This window comes from Apteryx mantelli, chromosome 6, assembly GCF_036417845.1.
Source record: "Apteryx mantelli isolate bAptMan1 chromosome 6, bAptMan1.hap1, whole genome shotgun sequence".
Lineage (NCBI taxonomy): Eukaryota > Metazoa > Chordata > Aves > Apterygiformes > Apterygidae > Apteryx > Apteryx mantelli.
This window is the reverse complement of record NC_089983.1, coordinates 23,371,557-23,394,974: the sequence shown is the minus strand read 5'-3', so window position 1 is coordinate 23,394,974 and position 23,418 is coordinate 23,371,557.

Sequence of the window (23,418 nt, the reverse complement as noted above, 5' to 3'; positions counted from 1 at the left end):
TGCAAATTAGAGACCAATTTATTTTAGAACAGATTTGCTGATATATAAGCCTATTGCCTGTCAATTCAGAGCTGGGACATATGCATCACAAAGACCAATCTGGTGTTTTATAGTCAGGTTTATTTGCTCTTACCAATTTAACAAGCTCAGTGGCTGAAGATATAGTAAAATATATAAAATCAAAATCAATACAAAAATAACAAATCATGAAGAAAATAATGTATATCCTGAATTATTATAGCATAAAATGTATAATCCATTATTAAAAAGAGATTTTCCTTTCTTTTTACTGCTCCAGTATCAGTTTCTATCTCAGAGACTAGAATATACAGGGGATTGGTAATGTAATACAGATTGGCAATGGAAAAAGCAGCTTTTCATCAGCAGGCTGCCACTTAACTCTATTCTCAACAGAAGAGATTCTCCTTGGCTTTGTGGCCAGCTGTCCCAGTCCAGTTTTTAGTGGATGCATTTCCACATCAGAAGAGTTAGCAATGCCTGGAAGGGAAACTTTTGCCTGTTGGCATTTAGAGCTGGCTGAGAACCAGCCTCTCACAGGTGGATGTGAGACTTAAAAAGCCATTCATAATGAGATGATCATGACAGTATTGTCACCTTGTTTATCTGCAGAGGCTATGCGATGAACTTCAGTCAGCTATGATACAGGGTTTTGTGGCACCCCTCTCAGTTACAACCAAGTTATAAGGAACCACTGTCTGTCTTTAAGCTAGGTTGCCTTGCTGTTGGGGGCTTTTCCTGGGTTGTTTTGGTAACTGTGCCTAGATCATCCACAGTTTGGATTACCCTGAGATGTCCAGTAGACCTCTGTTAAATTACACTCAAAGCTGTTTTCTGGGAGGCTGAAGGCTGTGAGCTCCAGAATGGCTACACAGACAGGCAGCTTGCCAGAAATAGAAACCTTGGAAAGCTAAGTAGGGAATGTAATTTAATACCTATTTCTTTAACTAGGAGAACACTTTGACCTAAGGTATGAAGCAGGAATTACTGAAGTGCACTTACAAAACTGTGGAAAAGAACTCTACTGTAATAATAAACAGCAATATTCACTGAACTGGATACACACAATGCATTACTCAAATGAGCATTCACACTGGGCACAGGCAAATAGAGATAGAGACATAATGCACTCAAGGACATGCTTAATACCAGCACAGGGAGGGGTGGGCAAGTGATTTCCAGGGAGAGAAAGGAGGCTTTTATATGAGGAGACTACTGGGCTACCCAGGAACACTGTGCATTCAGAGAAAGTGGTTCTGTATGCATCTTCACATCCCAGACATGCGATAACTAGACCGGTCTTGGCAGGTGCTGTATCTTTTATAATACTTTAAGCCTATTGCCATATTATTATATCAAGTATCCCTTGGTACGACTGAGGTTGTAAGACGCCAAGCAAGAGAAGTCACATCTAATCTTCCCCTTACAGTCACAGATTTTTTTTTTTTTTAAATTTTTTTTTAGGGCAGATCTGCAGATATCAAGAAAGAAAACCTCCATTTCTCTTGAAGGCAAAACTCATGTACTTCAAAGCCTAGAAGATAGCCTGCAGCATGACGAATATGTCAGCAACTAGGAATTTGAATGCTTCAGGCGAGTTGTATCACTGTGAGCACTGAGAAGCCAGTCTCAGCATGCAAGACTGAGTTATACACTGGTGAGAAGACACTTTCTAGAGAAAGAACCTCAAACTGGGAAGGAGTGCTCAGGGTGTTTGCCCCTACCCTTTGTTCTCCAGGATGAGTGCAATTCCATTCCTTCTCCTTTCCTTTCTTTCCCTTATTCTGCCCAATCAAGGAACATGAGGGAAAGGGAGTTGACATAGCATTTGAAGATACTGCAAGAGGAAGATTAGGTTTCTCCAACTTGTTCCTGCAGTTTTGGGTGTGGGACAGCTTCCAGATGATGGAAGGAAAGAGGGAACAGTGGAAATTATCAACATACTTGATCATTAACTCAGGATAGCTATTGTTTGTGGTGCCCTTCCTAACCTGAACTACAGTCCTACAGTCTATACCAACCTTCAGATGTTTGATCTGGTAAAGGGTTAAAAAAAGCTAAAATTCAGAAACAGATGTGTAAAACTACCTTCCACCTGGCAGCCAGGAAACCTAAACTGAGGCTGTGGGACTATTTACACCTTGTCTGTCCCAGCTTGGCAAGTTTCTGTGCAGCTGGTGGTTTGGGAAGAATCTAGTGAGGCTACCTGGTCCCTGGTCCTGGACAGTGCCACACAGCACACTGCCTCTGCATCTCACACCATTGGTAACTGCTTTCCTACCTCTGGCAGGGGAAGGAGGAAGGAACGGGCCTGGTCCACTGTCAGCACTCTCAGCTGGCCTGAAGTGCAAAGGTGACACATCTTTCAGCCCTCATCTGTTCCAGCCAAGCACTGCACTGGAACAGCTTTGCTTACCAACTTACCCCAAACCTGTAATAGCTGTAGCTGACATCATAGAGTTGCGTTTAAGTGCTTCATTTTCTTATGAGTGTTATATTACTTCCATGAACACATCACTTAAAAGCATGCCAGTAAGGCTGTTCTAAAACCAAGTTAATCAAAAAGTGAAAAACCCCAAACAAGAATATTATGATAAGAGCCTGCTATACAAATCATGAGAAGTAAGTGCATAGCTCTGGTTACCCCAGGATTCAGTTCTCCTTGCAGTCCCAGGATGGAAGGTGCTTGACCTAGAGGGATCCCATCAGTTTTAAACTTGTCTATGTTGAAAAAGCAATACCAAGAAGCTCATAAGAAAAAAAAATTGGATTAGGGGGAGGGGAATAGGTTACTAAGGAGAGAATGAGGGTGGATTCCTAGCTTGCTCAAAGCCTTTCCACTCAGGAGAAAGTTTTGAGTGACAGGATATTCTGGAATAATATATTACAGAAAATCATGTACAGTGGCCAGGAAAGGGGAAGGGGTGGTAGTAACAAGAACTAGTTGGCATACTTGTGATTCTAGCACTCACTTTCTACTTTTATACTTGGGGCAGTCTCTTTCCAGGAAGAAACCTGAATAGAGTGATTTTGGATCTGTGTTCTTGCTTACTGATTTTTTTGTGCCAATCTATTAATTAATTAGAAAATCGTCTCAGTATCCAGAAGTTCTTTCAGGATGCACCTAAACATCAAGTAGCTCTCCCTACAAAGGCCCACTAATCAACTCACTCGGACTGTCTGATAAAGTCCACTGGATTCCTAAGATTAAATACTTGTTTCAAAAAATAGCATTCAAGCTCTGAGTGTATTTTACAGGTTTTATATCTATGGGATCACCTCTTGGTGAATCAAAATCACCTCTGTTCTAAAACAGAGAGCTCTGGTCAAATTCTGTCCTCATTTAAACCTTAACAGAAGATTCAAATTATACCCTCATTTTAAATGAGGGTATAACCCTCATCAGAATTGGCTCTACTCTTGAATGAGAAGGTGTGTGTGGTGGGGGGGGAATGTCATCATCATGGCATTAAAACCTCTAAGGGGTAAGTAGTCATATAGAGAATGTTCTGTACCTTTAAGAAATACAAAGCCAATACGCATGAATTAAACCACATCCTGCACTTTTTTAAACACAAAAAGTAATACCCTATTCCCAGTGAAAACGGAAGTAAATGCAAGTGCTACAAATAGTCCATTACAGTTTTAAAAACAAATATTAGATAATTTTTTGCTGAGGCAAGTTTTTTGTATTATTTTTGTTCACAGGAAGTACTGGGCAAACTCAATTACCTCAATTTGCCCATAGAGCGGCCACAGTCATGAAAACTGAGAAATACATGTAGCACATACTGGGTTTAGCCTATGTTCTTCTCTATTTAAACCTCATTTCTTCAGACTTGACAGACTTCCAAGAACTTCTTTAGCATCAGCTTTGGTGCTCTTTTTACAAGACAGATGCTTCTAAACTGTAATCAAAAACCACTCAGTCTAGAGCTGTGAAACCAAGGTGTGGAAATACATACTTAGAAACCAAAGTAGAAGAAGTCTGCCCCATTTTGTACTTCAAACCTTCAGTTAGTCACATTTCAGCATTGGTAAGTGTTTCTACAAGGAACTCAGCAGATCACCAGGAAACAACAGGAAACAGCCAGGTTACCAAAACTGTATATTGGATAACTAACTCCGCATCATTAGTTATTCAACTACTTACAGCAGCCCTCTTGTCCAGGCAAAGACCTTTCTTTGCCCACAAGATTTAAGCACTCTGTAACATCTATAAAAAGGTGCAAGGCAGCCCAAAAGAGACAGATGATCATCTCATAGCAAGAAAGTTGTGTAGTCTGAAGCTATAAAACAGCTACTTCAGGAAGCTTATGCAGAGATGAACACAGTCTCAGAGAACAATCTAACAACAGTAACATGTAGCAGAGTGAATGAGCACAATTCTAAAGTAATTAGCTTTATGACAATTTTAGTAAGCTTATTGTGCAAATACTTACAATATCACAAAGTATTGCTTAAAACAGGGAGGAAAAGAGGGAAAACAATAATGCAAGCCTATCGTGTTCTGCACACACACACAATGAGACATAACTGCAGAAGCTTAACAGAAGAGTAGATGATACAGTTTATTTTCAGGTAATTTGGGACTCTGAGCTTTTGTGCTAAAAGGTTTGTCCCATCCTATTCAAAGTTGTCCATCCTATTTAAATTTGTCAGTCTTGCCCTGAGCACAGGGATCAAAGAGTCTAGATCTCAGCAAAAATCCATGATGTATTGCAGGACTGAAAGCAATATTGTTCAATATACCAATAGCTTTTCAAGTGAAAGCTCCATTTTTTTTTTTTTTTTTTTATCTCATTCAGTAAATGCATAGGTATAGGAGTTCAGAAGTTTTCAGTTACTGGTGACTAGTGTCCTATTTGTAGACTGTCCTTTGCAAAACGTACAATATATCAAAGAACTAAGTTCAATCCACACCGAGTAATAAATTTTTAATAGGTGGAGAATAATGCACCCTATGCATTACGTATAATTCAGTTAACACACTTAGCATTTAGCATTTCACCTGGCCAAGCCCCTCCTGAAATGACAGAAAGTTCCCTAAGCACTGGCCAACTTTTGCTTCGGATAATGTTGAAACAGATTTTGTTGCCAATTACATCAGTGAAATGATTTCAGTCAGCCAAGAGCTAAATCTGATTTATTCCATCAGAGCGCAATATAGAACTTTACTATATTCCTCTTTGCACCTCAAGTGCCATGTGGAAAACAGCACTCAAAACAATACTTGTGTTTTAAGAAAAATGTGTAAATTAGAAATTGCAGAAAAGTACTATTTACCTATTTGATAACTATTTGCCTATTTGATTGTTTGAAAAAATCCATGCTTTTCTAGTTTTGTTCGGCCATTTCATTACATCAAGAAAAAGCATTTAAAATGCAAAAAAGTAGATTTAATCCCAAAACACCATTTCATGCTTCATTAGCTCTGAATGAGAGTTTCCTGTGGCCTTCCAATTCATTTGTGACTCATATTACACTTAGCACCACCACAACATATAAATAGTTAGGTGATGTGGTTTTAAATTTTCAGCATGTCATACAGATTAGCTTCTCATTTTCAGACAGAATAAGTGAGTCAATAAACATGAGATATAGCCCAACACAAAAACCAACTTTACAAGGTGTTGTTGGTGGAAGACAAGGAAAACCTCAAAGTGCCAATTTAATATTTTAAATACAAGTATTTCTAAAAGTTCAAGTCTGTTAGTTGGGTCTGTCCTCTAAATTGAAAGGAAAGAAACTGAGTAATTTTTGCCACATGGCTGGTCATTACTACTTTTTCCTTTTTTCTAAAGAAAGACTGTATATTAGATTCAGCATAGGAAAGTGAGTAGTGACCCCCCACACACCCCTATGTGTTTATAAAAAAAAGTTTCTTCCAGTAGAAACTATATGCACCTAAAAGGCAAGCTGCCTTTTGGCCAGGATTAGCATTAGCCTGCTCCCTATAAATGTAGGGGAAAATGTAGGGAGGGGGAAAATGTAAGCTGTGCACATGTGGGGAGGGCAGAATACATCCAGACTCTCCACAGCAAGAGCACTGCGGGACACAGCCCAGGAGCCAGGACCAAAGCCCGCGGGGTCGCGTGCAGGCGCACAGGCCTCCCGCACAGCTCGCGGCTCTGCGCAGACCAGCTCTCGCTCTCAGCCAGGCTGCCCGTGCCCATCACTGCTTCCCCTGTCGTACCCACGGGGCTCCACGGGGAGGGTCCTCGTGCCTAATCCCACGCACCACCTGGAATTTAGCACAGCAGTCTTGGCTGTCACATTTGCTGGATTAGCACCATTCTGTGTAGTCAAAAAAATCACTAACAGGCAAAATCTTAAGCATACTGACTGGGCGTTCATTTTAGACTTATCACATCTAGCATGTATCAAACTGTGTATGGACTGCTTCCTGAAATCATTAAAATGATACAAGTAATTTGGAGTATGTGTTGTCACATACAGTAGTTTTTAACCATATATTTTTAAAAAAGTAGAGTAGAAGATTTCCTAGTGAACCACATTTTTAGAGGGTGGCCTTGCCCCACTTTTTTCTTCCAGTGGGAAATTTTTCCCCCTGCAGTGAAAGCACCCAGTGAGCCAGAAAAGATGCCCAAGACCTCACATACATACTGTGGAGGGTGACAGTAGTTTTCTAATTGCTCTTACTCTCCTGTTTGGTTAGCAAGCATTTCTATATTATTATTTCTTCAAGTGTCATATCCTACTTTCTCATAGTACATTCAGTGAAACACTAGTAATATTTCTAGACAAAACTAAGAAAGTCTTTCTACAGATCTGCGTGTGCATGCATATGTGGCTTCCTTCCTCAGGTCCTGTTTTCCCATGTCCCAGGATCTCCATTTCCCTGGCTTTTCCCCATTTCCACCTGCAGGCAGCCATATAAATAACAGATGCTGCTGGTCCCAAATGGCCCTTCTCCTTCCCTCTGTCCCAGCCTTTCTGCAATATCAGCACAGAAGGCAGCCAATCATGGATTTGCTATTTTGCCACATGGCACCAAAAACTGCTGCAAGGACTGAAACTTAAAATCCAATTCTAACTTCAAGGCATTTAAAATACGCAGGAACTAGCACAGAGTGGTTGCTTTTATTTGGCCTGACTTTCCACTCCCAAATCCTCAGACAAATTCTGACTGCACTGACCTGTTTCAATAGCTACTTTTACCTTCCACTAGACTGTGTCACTCCTCGCCACAGGCTTGTGAATTGATCTTTGTGCTTCCCTTTTTCTCCTGATAGTCAGACAGCAGCAGATCATCCACACATCTCTTCCACAAGGCAGGAAATTCTGTTACAGCTCTGTCAGGTAAGAATATGAAGGTATTTTATGTGTAGTGATCTTCACAACTCCTCCATAACATGGGAAAGTTATCTATGCTTGGAAAAATAACTGCCCTAACGCAATGCTACACAAACCTGATAAGAATATAGTCCAATTACTGTAGCAGGACATGTTTGGAACTTGAGAGCAAGGCTGATAAGCAGCCAGATAACAGACTGGTAAGTGAAGTGCCTGTAGTTTCTCAAATGGCAAATGAGGGTATCCAAGACACCTGTAGCATTCTCTGGAAGAATATACAGAAATGCCCAAATAATGTATTTAAAGGATATATATCATCAATTCATGATGCTGCAGCATGTCCGCTTACAGTGTAGATCAAAAAAAACTAACTAGTTAAAGTGCATAATTAAAAAGAGATGCTCTCCTCTCTGCTATATGAAACAATACATATGGAAACTAGTAAATATGTAAGAACAAGAGCTGTAACCTGAATTTAGGCTGCTGAACACCCAGTTGCCACCACATGCACGAACCATTTGTTCACTAGAACACAATATTATTTATTCAGGACAGGAGGGTAAAGATCGAGTATAAGTAGATCTGCATGGTAGGACAAGCCTGAGTGAGAGTAACCCATGGAAGACAAGGTGTTAGAAAGACTCTGGAGCAGCCAGTTGCAGCTACAGGTGAGTTTCCCTTCCCAGGACTGTATTTTAAGTGCCACATGAATACTTTATTTGGAGGGGAGACAGAGACCCTGGAGAAAACATTAGTATTACAGCTGTTTCCACTGCTCAGCAGTACCAGTATTTAGGCATGAGCATAGTGCACAGACCAGGTAGATAACAGATCCAAGCCGAGATATAGACACCACAGAGAATTAGCGATCAGAAATACTATCCACTTTAAACAATAAATATCACAGGTATTATAAAGTTTGCAAGCCATTGATCCACAACTATTGTAACTTCTAGGCAGAAGCCTGAGGTGGCATTTCTCCATTATGTTTAATGGTGATAACTGTGCTCGTTTCTCCCTGCTTGTTAGATGAACAACTGTAATGGTGGAAAATGAAGTCACTGAGACAAAAGTTGCAGAAGGGCTTGTGAAAAGTTGCACCACAGTTAGGGCTACCATCAAGATAACAGTGTAAATGTAGTGATGTTCACCACATCCCCATCCAGACTGCTTATATGCAGTGTGTTAAAAAGCATCCATCTTGCCACAACAGGCAGCAGGAAGGAAGGAAAACTCAGCTGTAATTTTTACCTAAAGCAAGAAAGAACACCTGTGACAAAGACACTGCAGTAGGACACAAGAGTGCTTGCTCTTCCCTATTCTTCCTATAGGGCCTTGAGCACATAGCTTAGTTCATCTGAATCTCAGGTTCCCCCTCTGCAAAAATGGAGATTTAAAAGAAACAGAAAAACACCACCCTCAAACAGCACTTCTCTTGCTACACAGGAGCATTGCAAGATCCATTAACTCTGTAAGACAGTCAAATACCAAACTGAGCCAGTAATAAGAACCCAAGACAAATGAGCCTGTCATGTTAGTATACGGGAATTAAAGGGGTTGTAATTACACTGCCCTTTACATTTCCCTTCTTACCCCCAAGATACATAGATAGTCTACCACTGTTTTACCACCAGAAAAAAGGTAGAGTGATTTGACAGGCAGTAGTTTAATACCATAGACCTTGAAAGGGATCAAATAAAGACTTGCCTATAATCAAGCTTTGATTAGGGTCTAGTAACCCAACGCTTTGATCTGAATAGGCTAAATGGAAAATGAGGCTACTGAAAGCTGGCCTTGACATAAACTTGTTCTCCCCTTCAAAGCCCTGCACTTAAGCTTCAAAAATACTCAAAAAGACAAGATACTTCTGTTAAGAAATAAGCATTCCAATTTTAGATGTGCTGAATTCAAGTTTCCATGCCTATAACAATACCCCGCGCAAGGATTAAGATGAACAGCTGCAACAGAAAAAGGAAAATCATAACAGGGTTTGCTCACTCTGTGGCCAGCCTCCCGGCTTTGCCCATGCCAGCCCACAGCAGAATCCAGAGGCGCCAGAGGCACACGGGCTCGCACAAGGGCCGTGGGGACTGCTCATAGGAAGCTCTCTGCAGAGCTTCAGCTGAAGTCCCAGCTCCACTGAAGTCAACAGGAAATTCGCCATTGACCCTGTAGGGGTAAGATTCCCTTTAGCTTAGGCTGTCAAGTGTAACCAGACTTTGAGACTTCCTTCCAACGCCACACTGATATTCTTCCCACAGGAACATACACAGATTTCTGTTCAGAATGTCCTGTATCACAAAAAAAGATTGAGTTTTCACTGTTCTTTCAAAACACTTTCCAGAAACCAGATGGTATTTTTAGGGATGATTATTTTTATTAAAATTTGATTTTGCATTTATTATTCATACATTATTTCATGAGGTAGGTCAGTAATAACGTCTAACACAATACATCATTGTATCAAGTCATGTCACAGGCATTATTAGTAGTCATATCATAATGACACATCAGATTATGGCTTAGTTGAAATATTCTATTTTTAAAAGCATTAAAGGTGGCTGCTGCTACTTAGTACTCCTTGAAAATTCTTACCTTATTTTCTAGATCAAAATATTTCCTTTTTGCTGTAATGAGACACATTGTTACTTTCCAGATCAAAGTATCAAACTCTATTTTCTAAACAGAAAAGCAGCTGCTTTCAATATCTTTGAGTTTCTAGTATTAAAATAAAACAGCCCCTTTTGACCACAGGGCCTGTCAGGGACTACACTTACTTCCTAGCAAGAAATAACGCAGAAGTGTGTGTATGCAATACATATATATAAATAAATCAAAGTACTTTTTAAAATTACAGTGATCTAATAGTCAGTTAGAATGTTTCCCGAAATTAAGTATTTTAGAGAGCATTCAAAACTTCAAATATAATTGTTTTGTTGGACTATGGAGAGAAAACGGGTAGCAATGCTGGAACTTCTCATGTAAGAAGTTGTCAGTGTTAACCAGCTCCAGGTCTGCACCAATATACTGAGAAGTGGAAGACAGAAGGATCCAATTTATTAGAAAATGATACTTTAAGTTACTACTCAGTAACCTGGAATTGGTCACAGTTTTACTTGATCAACATTGTTGCTTCTGCAGCAAAGAAATTGCTGCAAGTCTTAAGCTTCTGCATGGCTCCACTCCTCCAGCATGTTCAGATTTTAGTTTATTATTTCACAAAAACAAACCTCTGACATCAGATTTTCGCATTATGATGCTCCAGCCATTAGCACTGACATCTTAAAAGATAAACAAGAATTATGAAATGGCCCAGTTCCAGAAAGAAGGAACAGAAGTACCTGCTTAGACCTCAGCTACATTTTGGCAGCTGAGAAATTTTCCTGAACAAAAGAGTTTCTAGAGCACCCAACAAGTTGCTTCTGCCACTACTGATTACCATTTGCTTTTCATAAAATGGACTATGTTTCTCAGTTGCACATGCCATTCTGTAAACATTCAGTTTACCAGCTCATTTTAGATATCACAGAATAAGACTTCCGTCCCCAAGTTTCACTGTAATGCAGTGTAACACCTCTGACCTGGCAATCACAGTAAACCAGTTCCCTTGGTAAACAGTTTTCCTCTAACAGAAGTTAGAGAAAATACTAACATCATATAGTTCCTTTGCTCACCATGAGTTGCAGCTCCTTGTGGGCCTCTTGGGCTTGCTCCCATCAAAGCTAGACAAGGACATGTGATTCCTATCCACTAGGCCCAGCTACTAACACCCTGTATGCCTATGGAACATATGGGGAAGAGTGCAGGCCATCCCATCCCAGAATCATTCAGTTTGTACATTAAAAATGGGAAGTCATTATGCTTTTGTGGGCAAGATGTTGCATATGGAGGAAACAGTGCTAAGGTTGCAATGTATGTAACAACACAATGTAACAGGACATGGTTTTGACTTGAGAAGATCCAGTGCCAAGGAGAAAAAGGGAGGAATATTCATCCTAAGAGGAGAGGAAATCAAGTAAGAAAAGCAGAACAGGACACAAGAGAAGAGAAAAGCAGAACATTTGAGGCAAGGGTTGGGCAAAAACAACCAGAGATCAAAATTAAAGCAGAAGCTCTCTTCCTCCAGGCTTGGAAATGCAAGAATTATTAAACCCATGTGATGGTGTGCTCCTCCCCCCCCACTGATGTGCTCTCTACCCCTCAACCTGACCTCCCTGTAAACAGCACATATGTAGGGGCTGGTTGAGCATGCGCCAACTAAGGCCCATCTAGCGTGCAAATATGACTATGAGTCAATCATCTCCCCCCCATAAAAAGGGGGCAGCCCAGAGCCCATTGAGCTCTCCTGCACGGCAGCAGGCTGCACTGCAGAACCTCTCCTTGAGCAGGGACGCCTCTCAAGGTTACTGCTCGAGGTTGAGAGATTCCTCACCCGCGACAGATCCTCAGTAAGTGATTAATAGCATGCTGAACTTTTGAGAACTTCAAGAAACTTTGCTGAGTAATATCTCTGACTAATTGCACACATAATCCCTTAGACATAAACTGTTGACCAGGTCTGAGACTAGGACTGGATCCAGCCACACCTAGGCTCCTCTCTGAAGGAGTTTAGAAAGCAAGGGGGTCCAGTCTGAACCTCGTGACTCAACAGGAGGGTCTCCGTTGCACATGCATCTGACCCTGTCCTTCATGCAGTAAATAACTGAGTGAACCTTGCCAATCAAACCTCATTAAATCGTTCTTATTTACAGTTGAACTTTGTTAAGTCGCTGTCTTACTGCAATAAACTTAGTGCTGCTTCCCTCTTAGGAGTGAAGCGCATCACTCCTTTCACGACAACCCAGTAGTCACATACACGCAGAGTCCAGAGCTGATACACTCCAGCTCTTGGTGATTACAGGTCCAGCCTCCAAGCCAGCCCTGCAGCACTGCTGCCTCCAGGTCTCAGCTCAAAGAGCTGCCCCAATTTCGTGAGAGGGAAGTGTGCCAACGTGGCTTCCCCTCTGTAAATCACTAGATGGCACTACAGCATATTTGTCTATCACTATGTTAACCTGACTGCTTGGAGGATAATCCTATTGTGATGGCTGGATTAGAAATCCATGTAATACAGGGAAGTACAGCCATGAGACACCACTGCTGTGCCCTAAATAACAGTCCCAAGCGCTGAGGTACACCAGCTGTAATGTAGGTGATAGCAGTGGGACAAAACCTATTTTGGGGTGGTATGGTAAGTGCCCAAAATACTAACTACTACATGGTCTATCCCACAGTAAATCCCCATCAGAATTTACTCCGAGGACTTAAGGTATTACTTTTAGACCTGCCAGAAATAAACACCCCAGGGACAACTTTGTTAATAGTTGTACTAAATGAGCAAGTCCACGCTTACTAAACATACTCTCAAGAGCTGCATGAGCTTAACCAGCAGCCTCTGCCCCAGCAGCTCTGTGCCTCAGCCCAGGGCTGCTCCCTCAGCCTCAGTTTCCTTCCTTTTTAGTTGCCATCAGCCATGAGCACAAGCTTGTGTACAACTGTGTCAGTGCAGTAAAGGGCCAATCACACAACCTTTTTAGGGTGAAGCTTGCATAGGATTACTCAATTTAAGACAGGAGTCAGCCCAGAACTGCAAGAGAACAGAGAAGGATTGAGCAGGAATGGAAAGAGCAAGGTTCTTGCTGTCCAACTGCTCCTGTGAATATGCAACGAGCTTACGTGGTTGCTCTTCCAAACATAACTCCCTCCAGTAAGTCAACCCCTTGTTCCCCAACTCCAGAATAAATTTAAGTATATTGTCCTGACTTGCAGGATTGCAGTACACCAATTTCTACAGTAGATTCAGAGGCTATTGACACATGTACAGAGAAGAAAGCTCAAGAAATAAGGGACAGCAGCTGCACACAACCAGGCAGCATAAGTACACCAGGGAGGCAGTGCATTTAAAGGTAGGTGTTTGAAGGCATACAAAGATAGCTCTGGATTTGTCCAATCTGTCATTGTAACACAGGGCTATACTTACTGTTCCAGGATCTACCTTATGACAAGGATTTTAAGATCAGGGTGGCTCAGCTGGGCAATGGCCCTGCTGTGTGAACTGGCTAACCCCATGACCAAGTGCTCTTGTGCCACATTATATATGTCTGTACAACTCAGCATTCTAGATATACAAGCAACTTTAGGTTAAACAGATAAAAAACTTCCTAAAGTGCAAGTTCTTTTGGAAATTCCTTGCATCTCAAAAGTCACATGAAGCCTGGAAAAATTCTAATAATTTTTCCCCCTTTAAATCCAGCACTGTTTACATGCAAGTCTTCTGCAAAGACTGAGCTGAAAGTCATACCAAATGCACATCTACATAATACAAGTTTAGCACTTGAGAAATTGCACAGTCTGTATCTCTTCAAACAACATGAGCAAGAGGAGCACACTGGGGACGAATTACATCTTAAGACACAGAATCTAGCCACCCTCCTGTTAAGCCATTTGTCCCGTGTGATATATTTGTCCAGAAAGAGCAGCCAATACACTCACGTGGAGATACTGGGAATGTAAAGTTAAAATTCAATTATGAGTCATTTCATATCCTTTCAATCAGCATTTTCCCCAGCTCAAAACATAAGCTCCAGACCAGAACAAAGCAACCCAAGTGACCAGTAAGTACAGCTTTAAGGTATTTTCAGCTACAGGCAATAGTGAAAGGAGGCTGAGAAAGGAATGCTTTTCCCACAGGGGTTTCTGCATGCATGACTCTGGAGACCTCTACATCATTGGCCTCATTTCTCCCGCTTGCTGCCCTTGCCTGGGACATGAGAAGCTCTGTGCTCATGTTTATTCCAGCCCAGGTGCCACCACAGACACACTCAAAGTTGCACTAAATCCAAGGCTGTGTTTCTCACCATCACACAACTATACTACTCAGTCTACACTTCCAGTCTTTAATGGAGATACGCAAGAGGCATGCCAGTCTCACAGCTGCTGTAGCTCAGCAAGAAGAGGTTGAGACTCACTGCCCTGTTCTGCCAGGAACCAAGGTAAGAGTCAGGCTGTCCAGAGAGTTCATTTTAACTCCTTCAAACAGATGATCAACCCCCTGGCTAAGCCCCATGCCAACTGTCGCTACCCGTAACCACCAACCCAACTCCAGCTACTGGGACCAGCAGCCAAACAAAGCCCCATGGCAAAGCAGGGAGAGTGTGCTTGGGCTTCTGCTAGAACTAAGGGGGAAAGACAAAATAAAGCAAACAAAACCACAACACAAAACACACACCCAGAGAAACTCACCTGAATTTAGTGATACTCTCCCTCTCCCATGCATGCACAAAACTGTATTTAAACAGAGTGTGCATGTGTATATACACATACTTATATGTATATATAAAAATATATATAAAATTGTTGCTACTTTGCTTCTTTCCACAATGTGTCAAGGACTGTGTTATGGAAAGGAATCCTTGGAATATGTGGCACTAAAACCAAAGTTTAACAGCACAAACACAGGTGCTTCTTCTACAACTAACTTCTCATTTGGGCTGTTCCTGTGATACATCTTCCAGTCAGTGCAATCTATCAGCCTAGTCTTCACCTACATTTCTAAATAAAGGAAAAAAGAAGGAAAAAACAGCCCGAATTATTTGGGGGTAAGAGGAGGAAACATTACCCCCCCATCTACTGACTTCCACTTGGCTCACAAAGAAGTTAAAATGGTCAGAAACATTTGCCATCCACCTCAACACATGACAGGTGGTAGCTGCAGATACCTGTGGGATCTTAGAGCTCAGTAAGGGTTATGTATTTGTATTTTTAATCACTTTTCATGAAGTGCTTTAAGTGTTAATAATGGAAGCAGCCAGAGACTAAACACTGACCATAATGACAGCTCTGCTGCATTATTAGTGTTTGCACAGCAATCATTCTGCAGGTTAGGTTATTTTGAGATGAGTGGTGTTTAAATTAAGTGTGGTCCCCTGTGTTCTTGTTTCATTTGAAGTCAACTACAGACTGCACGCCTGAACACTGTGCAGAGTCAGTAAGTTTCCTATTGCTTTTGCCAGGCAAGATGAGAAGTTCACATACTTTTCATGCTTTCATAATATGAGCTGTCACAAAACATGAATGACAACAGTTTAGCTTAGTGAAAATCTGACCTAAGTAATTTAATCCAAATACTACATGTAAACTCTGCCCACCATCTTAACCACTGGCAATAGGCTTCAGCTGAAGGAAATCTGGATGGAAATTTCCAATTTGTTTTCTTACAAAAACCAGCAGCACTTTGAGTCAAAGTGATTAAAGATAAAATAGCAAGTCTGTTCTACCCAGATCATTCTCTACAAGCAGAGATAATTATTATATTTGATGTAGGAAGAACAGCTTCAGCCTTCACTGTGCAACTAATATGGTTGGTCACAATCATTTACCTATTAATACACATCTGAAAAGTGTTCGTCTTCTTCAAACACATCTGGATCAGATTTAACTGCTCACTGCTAGAGAGCAAGTACACTCCAGTGCTTGTGATCTAGGTATCGCTTAACAGGGAGCTAGTTAGAGCTACAGATTATACTGGACTTCACCAGTGACTTGAAAACAGACAGTAAACATCAGCATTGTTTCCCTTATTTATAGGCCTTCTAATACACTTTAATAAACAGTGCATACATATGTATATATAGACATGCTCTTGTGTGGGACTTTGAACTGTTCATAGCAAGATGTTTCTCAGGGTGTTTATTGGTTCTGCTATGCTACCAATCGTATTTACTGTTAGCTGAGTGACAACCTGATTTGCAGGACTAGAGAAAGTAACATGAACAGTGCAGAGAGAACAGCGTGTTGTGAGGCAGCAGAGAGACAGAGATGGAAAACAGAGGGGCAAGTCAGGAAGAAGATCAACACCCCCTTCTTGAAGGCATTACAGGAGGAAGAGCATAGCCCACAGCAGCTGCAGAGTCACATCCAGTCACAGGTTTTATTTCAGTTTTAAACTGAAATCACTCAGGATAGAGGGGGACCAGCAGAATACTTACTTATTTTCATCACTATAAGAACTAGTCACAAGACTAGACCTCATACAAACAGTAGAAAACAGCTCTCCTTGACATCTAAGGATAGGCGCACACTGCAGGTACAGTCCATACAACTCAGCAAGCTTTAAAACCAATTAATCTCAGTACCAGAAGTATTTTACCAAAGGCAAGACAGGCTATAACCAATAACTTAATCCACACTGAGCTCAATGCTTCTATATTAATATAACTACAAGAAACCACATCAGCAAACTTAAAGCCAAACACTTCAGAAGACACTTGCTTAGGAAACAGCTATGCTAACTTAATGTATCCCTAGCAATACATCTCTACCTCCTCTCTCACAAGTTATCCACCTTCCAGAGCCTGGTCTTAAGAAGAGAAATAACTCTCAATAATTTACCTTACATTTCTGCAGGAAGGGACCTGAAGAAAGCTGACAACTACTCACATACTCCCCAGCAGCTCCCATTTGTAGCCTCAGGCTCCTGGTGCACCCCCAGACCCTTCCTCCCAAATCCAGCAGTCTCCACCACAGCACTCATTACAAACAGCTGAGAGGCAATAACACCCAAAGCACTCCAGCTGTGAACCCATGGCCAAGCCCCAAGAAAGGCAGACAAACCCCACAGTAGAAGTACAACAACCCAAGGTGAATATATCTTAAATATAAGACAACTGAGAGTAAGAGAACAGTGAGATAACATTAGTTAAATTAGGAAGAACAAAACACAAAATAGACTTGTGTGATTGGTTTTATCTGGGGAGTATTTTTAAGACCAATTCTGTTGGTTTTTTTTAAACTAAGCATATGGGATTGGGTAACAGGACACCTGGGACATTGCCAATGAAGCACACACAGGTCTTTAAACCCACCCCATGAAAGGGGCATGCAAATGTTCACTGAATGACAAAAAGTAATAACAAGCAGCCTGATGAGTACCAGATGAAGGGATATGGAGTCTGGCCAGGGAGCTGAGAAGTTTGTGGCATCTGAATATGTGTTAAACCACCTATTCTATGAAAAAGGCCAAGCCTCCAACTGAACACAATTAATGGCCTTTCGGCCGTTATCTTTTCTAAAAATTGAACAACGGAAAGCTGGGCTTTGGGCAAATACAGGAGAAGGACACTAAATAAATAGCTAACTAACATTTTGCTGAATTCATATACACAGAAACATTAAAGCCATCAGCTATCATTTTTAGAAGATATTAGTTTTCTAGATGCCCAACATAACACCTTAGAAGGATTCTGCAGTTCTGAGCAGACACCCTCATCACTTCCAAAAACTAGTCTTCTTTTAGCTGTTGTAAGCTGGAGGCCCCAAATCTTGAAACACTTGAAAATCTTGACACATCATGTGTTCATGGAGCTAGCCATGCCACAAACACTTCCTCACTGAACTTAATGGGCCCACTCAACTGAGAGATGTCAAACTCATCAATAAGTATTTGCAGGATCAGGGGCTTGAGCGGTAAAGAACTCATGGGACATACTAACATAAAAATTGGAAGTAGCAGATTATTCTTGCTTGAGTAGCATTCAGGAAGGTTTATTGTAAATATATGTAAACATTAAGTAATAAGTGTTGTAAAATATCGGATTGTTACACGCTTTAGCTGCTCTGTATGAAAACATTGTACCTAAGATAGCTTCTAAAGTAGTCCATGAATATCCATGCTTTGCCATCTGCTTTTGAATTGAATGATCCTTCAAAAGCAGCACCATAAATATTTCCACAGATGAGTGATCTGTTCACATTATATCCACTAATGCTATCTTATGGCATAGCAAACAAATAACTCAGATGTCACATCACTGCACACAGCAACAATAAGGTGCACTCTGACTGGGTTTTAGCACATTGCTAAGAACTGCATCACTGGTTGTCTCTGAGGATCTAACCTGGCTTTTTAGAGACATATTTCTTGACAGCCTGTCACAGTGCTACTGGAGATGCACACTGAAGAAAAAATACCTTTAGCATCTCATTTTTTTAGAGATGGTGAATTCTAGTCTGGGCTAACTCTCAAAAAGACAGGAACAAAAGAATGAATAGGAAGTAGCAGAAGAGGGTTTTACAAAGGTAGTTTTATAAAATGAAGTCTTAAAGGCAGAATGTGAAGATGGAAATTTTTATTCATTGGCAATATAATCTGCTAGTATATTCAATATTTTAAAATATAAGAAATTAATTTTCCACATTTACACAATTGTCTCTGACAGGTGAGTTTAGCTATTTCAGAATGCTCTCATCAGCTTCGTCGGGGACGGTAAGGATTGTAACAGGCAAGCAAACACAGAGAGGGTTCCCAGAGTTCATGGGCTAAGGAAAATGACTCCTGGAGTACGTACGTAAATAAACTCCAGCTCCCTGCTTGAGTTTCCCAACAAAGGGCTCAGAGTGGAAAAGGGGCTTTGGTACAGGGGTTTCCTTCATAATTATTTTCTGTCTGGCAGTGGGCAGATTAACCAGCCAACAGAACAAGGGCATTTAGAGATGATTGGGGTGCATCCACTGTACCTAACAGCTGTTGGCCTCAAAAGCGCCACTGCGTGATGAAATCCGTAGCTTTGCCCTAGAAATGGGTGGGTTTGGGTGTCTACCCATACAGAGCCACGGCACAGAGGCAAGAAGAGCTTAAAATAGAGCCCTGTGTCTGTGGCTGCAAGGCCTGGGAGGCTTTCCGAGGCCTCACATCGGCTGAACGCAGCCGTCGCCCCTCAGGCTCAGCAAGGTTTCTGTGCCGCCCTGCGTTGCTCCGGGTGCTCGCTGAATCTGCCTGATATCCACCACTCTCCTGTCAGAAGCTTTAGGGACATCCTTCTTTTGTTTATTTTCTTTTATTATAAAGTAACCACTGATGAAAATCATGGGGTGGGTGAGTGATGTCAAATGCTTAAATCTAGTTGAACAAAAAGGGCCTGGCTGCACTTCACACCCCGTCACTTACTGGATTTTTATTTCAAAAATGAATGAAGCAAACTGCTATTTTAATAAGGCTCTTTTGTTTGTCAGAAATAAAATATGAAGTAGTCATGAAATTATCAAGGAAGATGAGTTAAAGTGCAGTTAATGCAGTTTTTCATATAGATCCCATTCTTGTGACAAATGGCCAGGCCTTCCCGCCCTTCTAACAGGAGAGAAATGGCTCTGAGGGAGGAGAGCAAACATAATTTCAAATAGATCTATGATTTCAGCAGACAGGAGAGAGACACCGTACTCACGAGTAGCTAAGAACACTCACTGACTAACCTCAAAGATGGTCTTTCATACGAGGATAGACTTTTTCCCCTATGCTTCTTCTTGAGAATATCCCCTAGAGCTAGTAGTGCTTGGGAGTTAGGAAACAGACTTTACAACGCAAGATCCAATGATACGTTTAATTTTGCCCTAGAGTTAACCGGTACATTGAGGATACCATTTATTGACTAACAAATAGGGAAAACGGGGCCCGGAGGTAGAAGTAATAATATTCATACAATGACACAAAGCACTTTGAGATCTATAGATTCTAAAAAAAATAAAGAATACCAGATGTTACTGTTCTTTTCAGTTGCCATGCAACCATGGCTACCCTGCTATGCTTCACGTTCCTAATCTCTTTAACAGCTAACTCTAAAACAAGTACAATTAATTCCCCAGTGAATAAGACAGTATATCACCTAGTCTTGCGGTTATGTAAGTCCTTTAACTGTAGATAAATAAATATGAAACAGATAAGGCGCCAATACACAGAGCTGCACAGATCTGTGGTTTTGTAAGACTAAATATAAGTTACTGTTGCACACTATGATCTTTCCTTTGGTACAGCTTTTTTACAACAACTCCTAGCAGATATTTCTTATGCTTCTTAAGATATAGTCCTTGCCAGTCCTCTGGTGGTCTGGCAGCCTCTTACCCTAGAAACCTACATAGACATGATTGGGCTGTGTTTCAGCTAAACAGGCCTTAGGACAAGCTGGGTATTTAGAGTTTTCTCACTATGCCCATTTATGCCCTCTGACAATATGTGTGTGAATAATGACCGTATTTTCCTTCTGATGAGCAACATCTCTGGCAATCTTCTTTGTTGTGTTTTTTAAAGAAATTACTTACGGAGTATACATTTAAAAACATGGTCATTACTGCCATGCTAAACCAGATCATTTCCATTATCAGTAAAATGGAAAGTGAACAGCAGTTTTTTGCTTCTAATGAGTATTTGTATATCAGGCATTTACTGAAAAGTAGTAAACACTCAAAAATCACTTTTGCTGTGAAGTGGGTCTTATTACAGTAGGCACAGACCCACGCTACTAACATTTCTAGCTTCCTGACCAGAGTGCAGGTAGAGCTGGTGAGCTGCCGTAGAAACGCTTGGAATTAGCACTGAGTGTGGAGGTGTTCCCAGGGTTTCTGATTCAGTGATGAAGGTTTTACTGCGATGACTATGGATTGTACAACTGACATGCCAGTTTTGCACAATACCTTATTTCGCAATATGAAAAGAAATACATGAAAGAGGAAAAAGCTGTTCCATTTCATTTCCCGCAAATTTAAGCTCAAGGGAGCGGCATGTATTTGCATATAAACTGTGTAGGAACAATAACGATGACATTTAGTATTTCAATAATTATGGCTTTCTGATATTTTTAAAGGGGTTCTTAAACAATAAATACTTCAGTTAAGCACATGATATATAGTCACAAGCATTTACAAATGGTGATAATTTTCCATCCATCTGCTGTAGAAAATATTACATTGGAAAGGGCAGACGTACTTGACTCTGAAATGCTGTGTTATTAAAACCTTTCTTTTTCAGACTTTCTGGGACTGTCCTGCTCCCTCTCAAAACTCCTCACAGATTAATTGCTATTCCTGCCTTCAGTGCGCTGCTAGGAGTCACCACATCCCTCCAATATAACCAAACTCCCCAGACTGGGCTGTCCACTCTTGATACAGTGACCTTCGCAAAGCAGTGAAAAACAGAAAGGAGTTAAACTAGGTGTCCCATGGCAAAGTCTTCAGAAGAAGAAAACAATAGATTGGCTGTAGCACTAACAGCAGACCCATGCCTGGGTCCCCACTTCCAAAGATCTCAAATGCGTGGTTTGGCAACGCAGTATTGCTGCCAGCAGTTCTGGCAGATAAAGATGAGAGCAAGACTGACTGCTTACTCCCAGAAGATATCAATAAGTGGGTAGTTAAATACCAATTCACCCATCATTTCAGGGATTTTAAGGAGGAGGCTGATAGGAAGCAAGGTAGCCTGCGTGTGGGGTGTTAAAAATTTTAGCAGGATGACGGGGAGCAGCATTTGATCTATGCTGTGAGTAAGTTAAATAAATCTTACCCTTAGCTTCATGGCACAAGTATGTACTTGTCCAAATTATGCTTTCATGAGTTCATCAGGTTTTTAAGATTTGGCACTCTGCATGCACTCTTACTCTTAGAAAAGTTCACAGAAAAATCACATGCTGCCTGAATAAAAAGATTTGTGTAGCTACGCTCTAAAGCCAACTCATTTTTCAAAGTCAGAAATGATTGTGTGAGGCTATAACTTGCCATAACAACAAGCACTGGTGCCATGGTTTCCCATTTACTTCCTTTCCAAGGAAGCACAATGGAAAGGCACAAAAGAATTTTTCCTTGTTATACAAACTAATACAGAAATCAGCTAAACCGAAATTTTAACATTCTGATTATATAATTAAATTATTAATTGCTAGTCCGGCCCTCCTTACATTTTACCCTCTTCTCATTACCTTGTTTTTGCAGTAGATGGTAAGGGAGAAGGACAGACAAACTGGATGGTATTGTAGCCAGAGGGGCATTTAAAATATTGCTCTGCACCTGGGAAACAGGTTTAATTACTGCCGCTGTCAAAATGTTTTAATGTAAACAGGCTTTCTGATGGATCACACTTCCTCACTGTGAACTATCATCCCCCAAACACAATCCACGTCATGGTAGGGCTTGAAATGCAGGTATCATAAATTAAAGCAATGAAGCTTTTATGATTAAAGATGCTTCATCTGCTTTTAATGCCTCAAATTATAGAAACTATAACAAGCTTTCACATTAAAATTTAAATAGGATTAAGAGTCTGAAACTCTCTGTAAAGTAGATATCATAGGCCTGATTCATCCTGAGATGGTGCAGAGCTTAGCACAGACATAGAAGGGAAGCAGCTCCCACTTCCTTTATTTTGAGAGAGCTGAGAGTTGGTTTAGCTGTTGGCATATATTAAAAGAGGACTCAGACTGCCCTAACCCGTATACTGGAGACATTCTTTGATGTACCCAGGGAATAAGGTTATTGCCTAAGCCATGCTTTGTCTGCTGTATAAGGCTGCTCCCTCTGGAGACCTTTCTAAAAGGCACCACACAGTCAGAATGCATGCTCTCTGCCTGCACTTACGGTGGTATTCCTCAGGGGTATTTATAGTTATTTTGAGTCCTTTAAAATAGGTAATATACCTACTGTATAGATATTCCAAAAAAGAAATCACCATAAAAATACCTGCAAATATGCACATGAACTGAGAGATGATTCTGATCACCTTGTTTTATTTGATCTATGTAATTATCTTATCCCATTCACATTACCCCTGGTAATAACTTCTGAGAGTGTGTTTCATATTAAGCAGTGTTTGTCAAAAGCAGATTTTTAAATCTGTAATTAAAACATTTGTTACCACAATATATTTATATTCTGCTCATAGATTCAAGAAACAGAAACATGGGTCTTATTTGACCAGCAAGCAATAGGTAAGGAAGCTCAGCTTTCAGATATGCATATTACCTCAGAATTTAAAAAAAAAAAAAGTAAAATAAATGAAATAATTTCATGTAGGTGGTACATGAAAGAGGAACCTCAATTCATCTTATAAATTATTCATGGAGATTTATTCACTTGACTCATATAGAGATAAAGTAGGTGCTGTTTTATATCATAAAATCTATTCAGACTTAAAATCCATGTTAATACAAAGTAGTGCATGATTGTAGCTGGAGATGTACTTTTAAATCATCTCTGTGAAATCTGAGTTTGACTGAAGACACTTACTAA